Consider the following 14,823-nt stretch of genomic DNA (forward strand, 5'->3'; position numbering starts at 1 on the left):
TACGGCGTTGTTTGTTTCGTTTTATTTCTGATTTTTATGTGTGTAATTGTGGTGTGTTAATTCATACTCCGGTAGTAGGATCGTGTGAAAATATCAATTTCTGTGAACGTACTTTACGGAAGTACAGGTAATTTTGTCACTTCTGCGTGCGAAAGATATTGCTTATGTTAGGCTGTTTCAATCTCGTTCTCGTCTACACGTAACGCACGGTAATTTTGGTACTAAGAGCGTATAAAAATTTTCGCATACCAAGCAGTATTCTTGTAGTAAGCGACTGGCGAGCGAAAGTAGTGAGCTATAAATAATGAACACGCGTAGCCGCTCTAAGAGCAATTCGAGGCGCAACGAAACAGAGAATACCGTGCCTTCCGGAGAAATTTCACTTAGGGAACCGGAAAACATCGCGCACGAACTAAACAATATTTCCGCTTCCCAAAGTTGTAGCGAATCCAACGACTCGTTCTGTGCATTTGACTTCAGTAGTGCTATTGGAATATTATCCTCACAACAATGTGCAACACAGAGTTCCCAGAGGGCAGACAGCATATTTTCTGGACCCGTAACAGCATAGCCACGAAGCAGGTGATGTTTTAACCTGAATGGGCGCAGTTCACGGAGAGATTGGAGGCGCTAATGATAGCGAACAATGTACACATGGTTGAAAATTAAGGGCCACAGATGACTGCGAATAATAACCAATTAGAGGCGCGGATCACCGCTATCAAAGAAGACTTAGGAGCGCAGATGACGGTGAATTCCGAGCAACTGGCTAATGTAGATGGCAAATTACGAGACGTATGAACGAACGTTAAAGAAGCTATCGTTGCTGAGCTTGGGCCGAGATTTGATTGCATTAAACAGCGTCTCTACACAATAGAGACGAAGCAGGTACGCATGACAAAGGCGAGTGAAGAACGCAGCAGCCAAATAGAGCGAGATTTCCGGGCTCTTAAGGAACAGTGTCAACAGGAACGAGAAGTAGTGTCAGCGTTGCTGGAAAGCTCGAGGGCGGAGGACAATAGGGCCTCCGATGCTAGGGTAGATAGATAACAACACTACAGCTATTTATTCGCTCGAAGAGCGTTTGCGACAACTCAAACGAAATTGCGAGGAGGAAATCTCCAAGGTGAAGCACGATGTAGGAAAACTTGCAGAGAGCGCGAGTCACATAAGTGCATCTGCGGGTAATGAACAAACTGTGCCGACACAAGTAAACGAAACAGAGGTGGTGCGGTCCATGTTAAGATTTCAACTAAGGCAATGTGAAGTCAACAGGAGACAAAGAGGGGCTACTGAGGACTTAAATGAGCTCGTATCTTCACTGGAGAACCGGCTCAAAGGTAATGAAGCGAGGGAAGGAAACAGGAAACAATAATAAAAAAAAGACTGGCGATACAGTGAGGACAGAGATTCGGACCATGAGGACGACTTTAATCTCAGGCACGAAAGCGAAGTGGCACGTGGACGAACGAAATACGGTAATTTTCGCGGGCTTTCGCCGAGAGAGGAAACGCATGCTTTCGACCATAAGCATTTTCTCACCGTCAGGCGATTTGAAGTTTTCAGAGACGATAAGAACGGTATTCATTCTAATGCCTGAGCTGATCAATTCCGGTTTTCGTTGCTCCCACGTGGCCTCATGCACATAAGATAGAGTTCATGTGCGGCTATCTCGAGCGAGAACCGGCATTGCGAATGAGATGGGTTGTGCGGGACTGCAACACGGTTTAAGAGTTCTATGAGGCATTCCTTTCGGCCTACTAGTCAGAAGCCGTCCAGCAACAAGTGAAACATGGCGTCATAATGATACCTAACTTCGACCAGTCCGGCTTCACGAGTCCGGCGCACTTCTTCGACAACATGGTAGAGAGAAGTCAGTTCCCATAAAATCTGTATGGGGCGGTGGAGCTTAACCAAATTTGTATCACAAATCTGCCACCACACCTGCGACATATACTCCTAGCTAGTAGGTGCAAGGATGACCTAGTCTTTCAAAATCCTACTATAAGAGCTGGAGTAAGACGTGACTGAGGGTGCAAGCCCCACGAAATAATTACTGGCTGCGCCCGGGCGATAACAGTCGCGAGCGCAGTAGGACGAGGAGACACCGCTCGCGGTGGTACAATTAGCATGACAACCCACAGCAGCCATACCATAACAAGTGAGAATGCAGTGGTGGAAATGGTCGGAATATTGATGCGAGAAAGAATAGGCGTGATAGAACGATAAACACCGCAACTAACGTGACAGGCATCAAAATGAAATCATTTCTCCGGGACATGACGTTGAAGTAAGGTCGACATCTACATCTACATCTACATCCATACTCCGCAAGCCACCTGATGGTGTGTGGCGGAGGGTACCTTGAGTACCTCTATCGGTTCTCCCTTCTGTTCCAGTCTCGTATTGTTCGTGGAAGGAAAGATTGTCGGTATGCCTCTGTTTGGGCTCTAATCTCACTGATTTTATCCTCATGGTCTCTTCGCGAGATATACGAAGGAGGGAGCAATATGCTGCATGACTCCTCGGTGAAGGTATGTTCTCGAAACTTTAACAAAAGCCCGTACCGAACTACTGAGCGTCTCTCCTGCAGAGCCTTCCACTGGAGTTTATCTATCATCTCCGTAACGCTTTCGCGATTACTAAATGATCCTGTAACGAAGCGCGCTGCTCTCCGTTGGATCTTCTCTATCTCTTCTGTCAACCCTATCTGGTACGGATCCCACACTGCTGAACAGTATTCAAGTAGTGGGCGAACAAGCGTACTGTAACCTACTTCCTTTGTTTTCGGATTGCATTTCCTTAGGATTCTTCCAATGAATCTCAGTCTGGCATCTGCTTTACCGACGATCAACTTTATATGATCATTCCATTTTAAATCACTCCTAATGCGTACTCCCAGATAATTTATGGAATTAACTGCTTCCAGTTGCTGACCTGCTATATTGTAGCTAAATGATATGGGATCTTTCTTTCTATGTATTCGCAGCACATTACACTTGTCTACATTGAGATTCAATTGCCATTCCCTGCACCATGCGTCAATTCGCTGCAGATCCTCCTGCATTTCAGTACAATTTTCCATTGTTACAACCTGTCGATATTCCACAGCATCATCCGCAAGAAGACCCAGTGAACTTCCGATGTCATCGACAAGGTCATTTATGTAAATTGTGAATAGCAACGGTCCTACGACACTCCCCTGCGGCACACCTGAAATCACTCTTACTTCGGAAGACTTCTCTCCATTGAGAATGACATGCTGCGTTCTGTTATCTAGGAACTCTTCAATCCTATCACACAATTAGTCTGATAGTTCATATGCTCTTACTTTTTCATTAAACGACTGTGGGAAACTGTATCGAACGCCTTGCGGAAGTCAATAAACACGGCATCTACCTGGGAACCCGTGTCTATTCGTCTCGTGGACGAATAGCGCGAGCTGGGTTTCACACAATCGGCCAAATGGCAGACTGGGAACGCCGCAGTGTTGTTTGTTGGATGCGGAGGGAGTTCTTACCAGTCAAAACATAACGGAAATTTGCGATGTATGGCTTGTTGACAAGGAACCCACGAGAGAAGAATTACTGCGTGAAACTACTTGCATGACATACATGTACATAAATGACCTTGCGGATGACATCGGAAGTTCACTGAGGCTTTTTTGCGGATGATGCTGTGGTATATCGAGAGGTTGTAACAATGGAAAATTGTACTGAAATGCAGCGAATTGACGCCCCGTGGGTACAATCTCAATTAGAGAAGTGTCACTTACGTGCGTAATCAACACTGGAAGTCCGTTTAGGATTGTGAGCAAAACGGCGTTTCGAACATGTGAGGAGGCAGGGGATTGGCTCGTTCTTCCGTTGCATGGAACGAAGGTGAGGGGAGCGATCTACGGAAAGCGTATCGACTCGACTCGAATTATGTTTAATCGTCAAGGGAGAGAATTGAATGGAATTTCTTAATCGTGTCGCTGCTTAATGTCGAAACAATTCAGGGCACTGATTTTATGCATGCCCACCAGGCGGTAATTAATCTGGGCGGAGGAACCACGTCGGTTAAAATTGGGGAAGGTTCTACGGTAGCTGTTTTTAATGAATACCTCCTGCGTGACGAATCTGAGGCGAGGTGCTTGAAATTTTGTACTCGGTCCGGATCACGACCCGAACTAGAGATCCCTGTCAACTACGTTAGTGGGTTAATCTGTCCGTCCGACGAACATCACAGTGATGCGGTTTTCGCGAAGATTGCGGAGAGATGTACTGCCGACGTCGGAGCGTTGCAGGTTGACCGACAGAGGTTATACCACATTTTGCGGAGACATGCGCGGTTATTTTCGGACGCGTCTGGCGCGATCCAAGGTTTCCTATATCAATTTAGGGTGTGTGAGCACAACCCATTCTTCGTGAAGCCATACCCCATTCCACTGACGTATAAGGCGGAAGTGGAAAAGGACGTGCTGGTCCAGGGCGTGAATGAACGAGCTGTAAGCTCGTACAATCCACCATTGCTTGTAGTTTCAGATCGTGATGGGTCTGCAAGCTTAGTGTTAGTCTCAAGGAGGTGAATACCATTATTATACCTGAAACGGACAGGCCGCACAGCTTGGACGAGCTTTTACAACGGTTCCATGTTGTAAAAGTCTTATCAAATTGATTTACGCGCAAGGTTTTGGCAAATTATTCTTCACCCCTCATGCAGACCGTACAATGCGTTTCTGTTTTATGGGAACTGTTATCAGTTCAAACGCCTTCCGTTAGGGCTGAATATCTCATCAGCCGCTTTTATTAGAGGTCTTAACAGCACCATTCCAGAGGTTCTGCGATCGCGCGTTACTCTGTATGTCGACGACATTCTGGTAGCAGAAAAGTCGTGGGCTTACCACCATGAAGTGGTGGGCCGTTTATTGGAAGCTTTTGAAAAGGCGGGAGTAACTATAAACTTAGACCAGTCATAATTCGGCAGAAAAGAGATAAAATTCTTAGGACACATCGTACCTGTGGATGGGATACGACCCGAACTGGACAAAATTAGTGCGATTGCGGAATGCGCAACTCCAACTAGCAAAACACAGTTAAGAGGTTTTCTAGGAATCTGCAATTTCTACAAGCGTTTTGTGAACGTAAACTTGCCTCCATACCACGTCTTTGTGCCCTGACTGGGAAGAATGCCCTGTGGATCTGGAACCAGCAAGCGCAAGGCGAATTTACGAAACTCAAAGAGCCGCTAATCAATGCACCTATTCTTGCGCACCACGAAATGTCGCAGGATTTGTGTGTCATGACTGACAGCTCTTTGTCAGGCTTGGGTGTTATCTTATTCCAAGCAGAGGATATCAACGACCCATCCTCTTGGAAAACAATTTCTTTCGCAAGTCGAGTGCTCACTCGCTGTGAAAAAAATTATTCGGTTTAAGAATTGGAGGCGCTCGCAATCTTGTGGGCGTTTACCAAATTCCGGTATTACCTTTTAGGTCGAACGACAAGGGTGTTTACCGACCACCGGGCTCTGCAATTTCTGATGACTGATAAACAGTTCCACAGAAGACTAACAAGAAGGGCGTTGTACCTCCAAGAATTCCGGTTTACGGTGTTCATTCCCGGGGAAAAGAACATCATTGAGACGCCCTCTCGTTTGTACCTGCAAGATGCAGAAGGTAATGATCCTGGAGAGAACAAGTGCAGCATCCTCTGTCTGAAAGGGGTGGCAGGAGAAAATTCCGTAACAACTTCTTTAAGGGACATCGCACAGGAGCAGGACAGAGATGAGGTGTTGAGGGATATCAAAGAAAAATGGGGCGATCGTGATAACGCGGCGATTCGTCACTTCTTCTTAATATAAGACGGCGCTCTATTCAAAATACTTGGTCCTGACGATACGCACTGGCTGTTAGCAATTCACAGTCTACTTGTGGACAAATCAGTGCGGTACATACACTCGAGTTACGGGCATTTCGGCTGGAGAAAACACTACGAGAAAGTGCCTGAGACCTGTTACTGTAATTACACGCTCAGACGAATACGTCGCTTCATGCCAGCGAGCTAAGGAAGCCGCAGTGATGTATGCTGCACCCCTCCACTCAATAATCCCCACGAAGTTATGTCACATTGCCGCAGTCGACTTCTTAGGACCAGTAACCCGTCCAAGGTGCTACTCCTGGTGTATGTAAAAATAAATGCACGCAACGGAAAATAATAAACGTTAAAATGAAGATTTGGCCCTGTATGACTACCCTCTGAAACAGATCTTAGGATTTTTTAATGCACTAACACATAAATTACAGAGGAGGAGGAGGAGATTAGTGTTTAACGTCCCGTCGACAACGAGGTCATTAGAGACGGAGCGCAAGCTCGGGTGAGGGAAGGATGGGGAAGGAAATCGGCCGTGCCCTTTCAAAGGAACCATCCCGGCATTTGCCTGAAGCGATTTAGGGAAATCACGGAAAACCTAAATCAGGATGGCCGGAGACGGGATTGAACCGTCGTCCTCCCGAATGCGAGTCCAGTGCGCTAACCACTGCGCCACCTCGCTCGGTCCATAAATTACAACCTAAATATAAATGAATGATTAAGGCAACTAATACTAATAAATGATAAACGTAGTTCCTGCTTATATATTTATCGTAGATTAAAAAATAAACCTTTATCTTACAAAGATTATATTTCCTAAGTAAAATTACTCGTCAATTGCCCAACTCTGCCCCTTATTATGACTGCACGATCTAATTTCAATAACGCGAAATGACTGACATCATCTTCATACGAAATAGTAGAAATAATCTAACGTGACCACAGCTGTTTAGCTTTTATAGTCCTAATAAGCCGAAGCAATTTGCGATATCACCGTATGTGCTGCGTCCGGTGCGTCGAAGTGATGGTTCTCGTACTAGTCTGCAACGATGGAGGAACTCCAGCCACAAATACACTCTTTAAAACACTAGGACGGCAGAAGGCGGTCCTCTGACTAATATACTCTAATACTGTCTTATCCTCTCTGTATTCTACAGACAAGAAACGCGAACTCCCAGCCACAAGGACGGAGTTCAGATAACGTCTCAACGTAAGTATAGGCAGAGGAAGTGCTCTCAATTACTGAACACGGCGTACTCAACGACGACTTCCAACCCGGAGGTGAAGTCCAGAATCGTATAGGTTGGCACAGAACAGTGCCTAACTGTTCTAACTATTAACTCTCCTAAGAGCAAAGACAGTAAGTCCGTCTGTACCAACAAAGATGATATCGAGTGACCGTCACACACGGTCGCTCACAACGGAAGAGCCGGCCGCTGTGGCCGAGCGGTTCTAGGCGCTTCTATCTGGTACCGCGCGACCGCTACGGTTGCAGGTTCGGATCCTGCCTCGGGCATGGATGTGTGTGATGTCAAACGTGTGAAATCTTATGGGACTTAACTGCTAAGGTCATCAGTCCCTAAGCTTACACAGTACTTAACCTAAATTATCCTAAGGACAAACACACACACCCATGCCCGAGGGAGAACTCGAACCTCCGCCGGGACCAGCCGCACAGTCCATGACTGCAGCGCCTTAGACCGCTCGGCTAATCCCCCGCGGCTGTGTGATGTCCTTAGGTTAGTTAGGTTTAAGTAGCTCTAAGTTCTATGGGACTGATGACCTCAAATGTTAAGTTCCATAGCGCTCAGAGCCATTTGAACCATTTCTGAACAACGGAAGACCTCTTCTCTCCACCGCTAGCCTCCCAGCAAGGCTCGGCTCCCCACCATCGTAATTCCAAAAACGAATCATATTCCCGAAGCCACGGAATATTCTCCCTCCCTACAGATTCTTCCGAACGCCGACCAACCATATTTTAGTCTTTTTTCGTCCAGCTAGGAAAGTTTTCGAGGAAAAACCTATACTCTTACAATGGTACGCTTCTGAGTAAAAATCCTTGGAAATAACCCGGCCTGCGTGGTTTCCGAGCTGCCGCTTCTTCGTTCCTCTCACCTGCGTCCAAGATTTTCGTAGTTTCCGAAGTATAGTCCTTCCTGATCGGCTACAACACTGGCAGGTCCCGACTCTATTGTGCTCCAGCGCTTAGGTGCTGCGACGTCCGTCTTCCTATTTCCTGTGTGGGCCTTCCACCTGGGGTTTGAGTTCCGTCTGCCGTTTCATTTCCATTGTCATTCCAACCTCTACTAGTATGATAATGAAGACACTCCGTCACCTTTCATGCAATAAGTGTTAACAATTATTTACAAGGCATACGTGACAATGTCAGTCTCCTTTAAATATTCGTATATACGGTGTACTACCTATCAAATAAGACCTAATGTGGTTGTAGATCACGGCAAAGTATGTGGATAAGTGCTTGTAAGGTGCGAAATTATAGGCACCTTACAATACACCCACCTAACGAACTATTTTGTACTAGGTTGGGGTAAATCTTATAGTATTATCTAATCCAGTACAAAATCATATGACCATCAATTGTCTGTAGAAGCGAAGTAATAAGAATACGATAGCAGAGGAACACTTAAATCATGATTTGTTCCTCTACAGTCATTCTGCATTCATTCATGTGTTTACTGCCATAAATTTACTTATTACATGTTTATTATAATATATATACCCTTCATGTTTGGGATATTTTTCTGAGACGTGACAACTGGAATATGCAATATCAAAAGAAATTATCAAACATTACAAAAATTTTAATGCTCTCTCAAAAGTGGCAGTTCCCATATTTCTTTAGATTTAAGGCCCACACTCTCCGTCATTCATCCATTTCGAAAACGTAGATTAAGGCAAGAAATATTAAAGTAAATTATCCTAGTCTTTCCAAAGTGGTCGTCCAGTGAATTACATGTGCTTCAATTAGCCATTGATATACAAGTACAAACAGTTTCGTCAATTATTCAAGAGGTTATCTATTGGTCATTATATAAAATTCTGTGAAACGTGCTAGGTAATTTCACTTAGTCATATTTATGCTCTTGGCTTACATTACAAAAGAAAACATCATTTCACAAACTGATTGACCAAGACTAGTTTTTTCTTAACGTGTATACCCTTTAAACATTTCCAAACTCTTATGTTCTAAAGCGTTCTTTGACAAACTGCATTTACATTTACTGTGACTATTAATATTTGTAATAAGAGTTCGGATCGACCACCAGTTTTAACTAATGTGTTTGTTCACATTGCGTAAAATGTAATACATAAAAACATTAACAACGCATAGCATCATTAACAAAGAAATGACAAACAATAATTTTACATAAATACAAACACAAATAACATTCTGGAAATACACAAATATATAAAAACGGTGAAGGACATCGCATCATTATCAAAGAGAATGTCAATCAATATTATATATGAATACATACACATATATTTTCTTAAGACTACCTTGAAAAATAAATACAAAATGTTTACACAAATGATAGATATCAGAAACTGTTAGTTTGTGGGTGTAACTGTTCATTGTTCACTACATTATGCATCTTTTTTTTATCAAGAGTCAGCACACACTTATTCGGATTTCACAACACACTTTCGTCTTCATTTGTGTATGGGGATGGAAACTAGTTTTTTGTGGAGTTCAGGGCACAAAGATTGTTCGAGATCGGACATGTTGCCTTTGCAAGTCAGTCTTTGAACACTCAACCCATTGTTGATTCCGTCAGTTTACCAGCCTCTCATAGAGTTAATGATGTGGAAGAGTCCTTGGAATATACAGCCAGGTACGTGGGTGTATGTTTTGAAACAGCCAAGATTATTGTCGAGTTTGCTCACAGTATGGGGAAGGTACAGTCAGGTATGATCTTTAGGTCACCCAGAATTCTTCTGCATCCGCTAAGAGAAGTGTAATTGTATATAGTCCTCGGTTCTTCGTGTTTCTTCTTTTACTATGTTTGTGTTCCTACTCTTCTGTTATTCGTGTCGCTTCTTTCTCTTCATATAACTATTGTATTTTGAATAAGATTATCGGTAATTGTGGACAGGTAGGTTATCTGTTTGGTGACACTATACATGGAACTTGAGTCGTTGTGCTTGACTCAGATTCCTCATAAGTCAATGCCAGGTGACTGAAAGCTACAGATTAGGATGTTATCAGCCTCTGTCTGGCGGAGGACTGCAGAAGAAAAGCAAATATAGTTCACAGTTCCGTACAGCTATTAGCAGTTCCGCTGTAGGCTTAACTGACTGTATTATGTGTGCAAATGGTTTATCTCGTCTCCATCATGTAGTACAACAGTGGAGACAAGTCATCGGTGGCCGTTTAAATACCCATTTTGCCCCGATCAAAAGGGCTGCTGTCGATGGTCGCTTGTTACCTGATCTGTTGTCGCCAGCCAAGGCCTTCAGGCAGCAGATGAATAGCCCAAGACAGCGAGCGGGTTTCGGTTTACACATGGCGACCCGTTACCCTCCCGTTCCGTCCGCACTCCATGTTGTTGCTTCCAGTGTGTCTCGCAAAGCTTTTTTTTTTTTTTTTTTTTTTTTTGCATCCTGTGCTCACTAATGCCTACGATTAGTTTCTGATTTACAACAAATACTATACAATACACAACACAACATTATTGACATTTATGAAGTATAAAATTTTAAGATGCACTCACTAGTGAGGTCATTTACCTTTACATTTATTATTTTTCTGTTTGTATTATTAGCCAAGACACTCATAAATTTACTATTATTAGTTCGATAATTTTTTATGTACAAAATTAATGTTACTTTTAAAGCAATACGCCTCTACCTATGTAAATGAATTATTAAATATCTGTCGGCATCTGTATACCTATAAAAATACACGTTCATTAGTTGTTCATACAATAATAGAATTAATCCTCACCAAATCTCAATGTTAATAGTTGCAAAAACTACTTGTTAAACTACTGTTAACTACTGGCCAGTATGATGTTTATCTAAGTCTAACTACTACACTGTCGTGGGTACCACAAGACCGTCCAATCCCATGGCTCTTGGTTTACATTTTGGATGTCGTGAATATCTGAACAATAAAGTGCACATCTGCACACACAAACAAATACAAAGCAATGATGAGGTGGGCCTCTTCTTCATTTCATGCTTCTGGCGTGCTTCCTGTAGCAAGTTTAGTGCAATTACTGATATCTTTTATTTTAATCACACTTTCACATACCTTTTCTCATGATTGTACTCAGTTATACCTTCTCTTCTCTGTCCCCCTTTTTCGGATCTGCTGCTGTTACCTTTCTGTGGGGGTCTCTTCTTTTCATCTTAATAGAGTTACATTTTATTTTATTAGTGGTACCTGGAAATATAAAGATTTAGTACATTATATAAAATCATTGCTCATCAACACGACTGCCATGTCCTTATGTATTACCCTCTGTGTCCTGTGGTTTGAACGTTCAACTTCTTATTTTTCCTTTATTACATTTTACATGTTTATATCCCCTTATTACACTTCCATTTCATGTCCCTCTAACACTGAAATAATATTTCGGTGCGCTCATACTTAATTCCGCAGAACGGGCCACCATGTACACAATTATTCCGTCACTTTGGACAGCACAAATACAACATTCCCATACAAATAACCGTGCGCTCTCGCATAGATACGTGGAGCTGGCCGCCTATTGAACTCCCGTTTCCCTGAATGGAGACAAATCATACTTGGACGACACACCTGCGTGTCACCGCAAACGCTATTAGCAAGTCACTTATTTATGATCCCATTAGTAAAGATGTAAAATGGACACTCATTTCTAAAATTGTAACTACTGACGTTGTCTCCTAATACATTCCACATCAACTGGTTAACAATTGTTGTTTTTTTTCACATCTTTACAACATTTTTGCAGTACCACGCGTTTCTCAATTTCACTTTATTCCTTCATGGATAGACAGCACATCTTAAACTCTAAACACTCTCTGAAATTGTACATTCAGCTTGCTGTGCACGTAGTTATAGCCTACACAAAGAAACATATCCTAATTTTCTTACCCACGACATCCTGCCCTTTTATGTACTGTAGTACCTCTTTTAACATGACAATATTATATAAAATTTCGTAAATCTACAGATCCCTTCAGTTTAATACTTAATTGCTAACTACAATACTATACTTTTTCCATACAAGCTTCCTTCAATTCTCCCTACTTGTTCTATAAATGGCTTGAGATGGCTCCCGTGATAGAGTCCCAAAGATTTTCCTGTTTTCACAGATCCAATTTTAACCGCATTTGCCTGCGCTAGTCTTCTTATACATACAGGTCCGCTGCATCTGTTGAAGAACTTTTGACAAAGCTTCATTTGTTTGTTGGACAACCTATAAGACTTAACTAAGACTTTTTGTCCAACTACAAATTCCCTTATGTGCGCCTTTTGGTCTGTGCCCACCTTGCGCTTCTCTCCAGTTACCCGAATATTGTGGAAACCTCCTCCACTATATGTTGTCGGCGTGTCCTTTGTGGAAAATCGATCAGTCCTGCAGGCTCACTACTCTTCAGAACATCATACGTGGCATCAGTGTAGCACTGTGGGGAAGCTCGTTTATCACATCCTGAAAATCTGTAGGAAATACCGGCCGGCGATAACACAGTCGACAGTTCCCACTTGTTTTATGACGTCGCTACACAAGGCTCTACTTACAGTTTCACGTCTCCCTTTTTAGTGGTAGCAACGTCATGAATTTGGATGTCAGCTCCAATACTACCGATATACACTCCTGGAAATGGAAAAAAGAACACATTGACACCGGTGTGTCAGACCCACCATACTTGCTCCGGACACTGCGAGAGAGCTGTACAAGCAATGATCACACGCACGGCACAGCGGACACACCAGGAACCGTGGTGTTGGCCGTCGAATGGCGCTAGCTGCGCAGCATTTGTGCACCGCCGCCGTCAGTGTCAGCCAGTTTGCCGTGGCATACGGAGCTCCATCGCAGTCTTTAACACTGGTAGCATGCCGCGACAGCGTGGACGTGAACCGTATGTGCAGTTGACGGACTTTGAGCGAGGGCGTATAGTGGGCATGCGGAAGGCCGGGTGGACGTACCGCCGAATTGCTCAACACGTGGGGCGTGAGGTCTCCACAGTACATCGATGTTGTCGCCAGTGGTCGGCGGAAGGTGCACGTGCCCGTCGACCTGGGACCGGACCGCAGCGACGCACGGATGCACGCCAAGACCGTAGGATCCTACGCAGTGCCGTAGGGGACCGCACCGCCACTTCCCAGCAAATTAGGGACACTGTTGCTCCTGGGGTATCGGCGAGGACCATTCGCAACCGTCTCCATGAAGCTGGGCTACGGTCCCGCACACCGTTAGGCCGTCTTCCGCTCACACCCCAACATCGTGCAGCCCGCCTCCAGTGGTGTCGCGACAGGCGTGAATGGAGGGACGAATGGAGACGTGTCGTCTTCAGCGATGAGAGTCGCTTCTGCCTTGGTGCCAATGATGGTCGTATGCGTGTTTGGCGCCGTGCAGGTGAGCGCCACAATCAGGACTGCATACGACCGAGGCACACAGGGCCAACACCCGGCATCATGGTGTGGGGAGCGATCTCCTACACTGGCCGTACACCACTGGTGATCGTCGAGGGGACACTGAATAGCGCACGGTACATCCAAACCGTCATCGAACCCATCGTTCTACCATTCCTAGACCGGCAAGGGAACTTGCTGTTCCAACAGGACAACGCACGTCCGCATGTATCCCGTGCCACCCAACGTGCTCTAGAAGGTGTAAGTCAACTACCCTGGCCAGCAAGATCTCCGGATCTGTCCCCCATTGAGCATGTTTGGGACTGGATGAAGCGTCGTCTCACGCGGTCTGCACGTCCAGCACGAACGCTGGTCCAACTGAGGCGCCAGGTGGAAATGGCATGGCAAGCCGTTCCACAGGACTACATCCAGCATCTCTACGATCGTCTCCATGGGAGAATAGCAGCCTGCATTGCTGCGAAAGGTGGATATACACTGTACTAGTGCCGACATTGTGCATGCTCTGTTGCCTGTGTCTATGTGCCTGTGGTTCTGTCAGTGTGATCATGTGATGTATCTGACCCCAGGAATGTGTCAATAAAGTTTCCCCTTCCTGGGATAATGAATTCACGGTGTTCTTATTTCAATTTCCAGGAGTGTATATTTGTGGCCCCTAGGTGTCTTGGATAATTGTCCCATTAAATGTGTCGCTGCCATAAGTCTTAGTTTCTCAGGAATAATTGGGTATAAAGGAGCCTGCGTTCCTACAGTTATGGATTTCGCCTTTTGGCAGTTTTTACAGCTGGCTAGTACTTTTCCGTATGCGTTTCTCCATGTTTTTAAAGTAGCAGACACTCCTCATTTTCATACAACATTTTTGCGGACCGAAATGTCCGTAACTTAGGTGTGTATACCGGGTCGACCGAAGCGTCCGATCCCACCCGTCGGCTTTGACCCGTGACGTAAGGCTGTAGTGGTGTGTGACGTCACGACGGAATTTAGTTTGTGAGAGTGGCGTGATTGTAGGTGTCGTTTTGATGTGTTCGGTGGTGATCTCTGGTGGTGTGTTTATGTGTTGTGTTTTAAGTGATGTTTTTGGTTTAGTTTGCGTGTGTAGTGTGTTTATAGGTGGCGTATTGTTGCGGTCGGTGGTTCTCTCTGGTGGTGTGTTGATGGGTAGCGTGGTACATGGCGTATGGGGTTCATCTGCGTGGTAGCATTGCACGTGTGTGGTATCGGTAGTGACTGTGCTTTCGGTAGAATATTTTTCAGTGAGTTAACTATTTTGGTTTTGTTATGTCGACGTTATTGTAGTTTTTTTTCTGTTGGTCGTGTGTGAATTTTGGTAAATTGCTTTTTTATGTCTCTGGTAGGTATGGGTAT

The 14,823-nt window shown here is 44.5% G+C and overlaps 1 non-coding gene across 1 annotated transcript; it reads right to left on the reverse strand.

Moving 5' to 3' along the window:
• Positions 1-6,461: 6,461 nt before the first annotated feature.
• Positions 6,462-6,534, reverse strand: Trnaa-cgc (transfer RNA alanine (anticodon CGC)). Its single transcript has one exon. It is a non-coding gene; the product is annotated as a tRNA-Ala (tRNA).
• Positions 6,535-14,823: the final 8,289 nt, after the last annotated feature.

The sequence above is a fragment of the Schistocerca cancellata genome, chromosome 6 (assembly GCF_023864275.1).
Source record: "Schistocerca cancellata isolate TAMUIC-IGC-003103 chromosome 6, iqSchCanc2.1, whole genome shotgun sequence".
Classification (NCBI taxonomy): domain Eukaryota; kingdom Metazoa; phylum Arthropoda; class Insecta; order Orthoptera; family Acrididae; genus Schistocerca; species Schistocerca cancellata.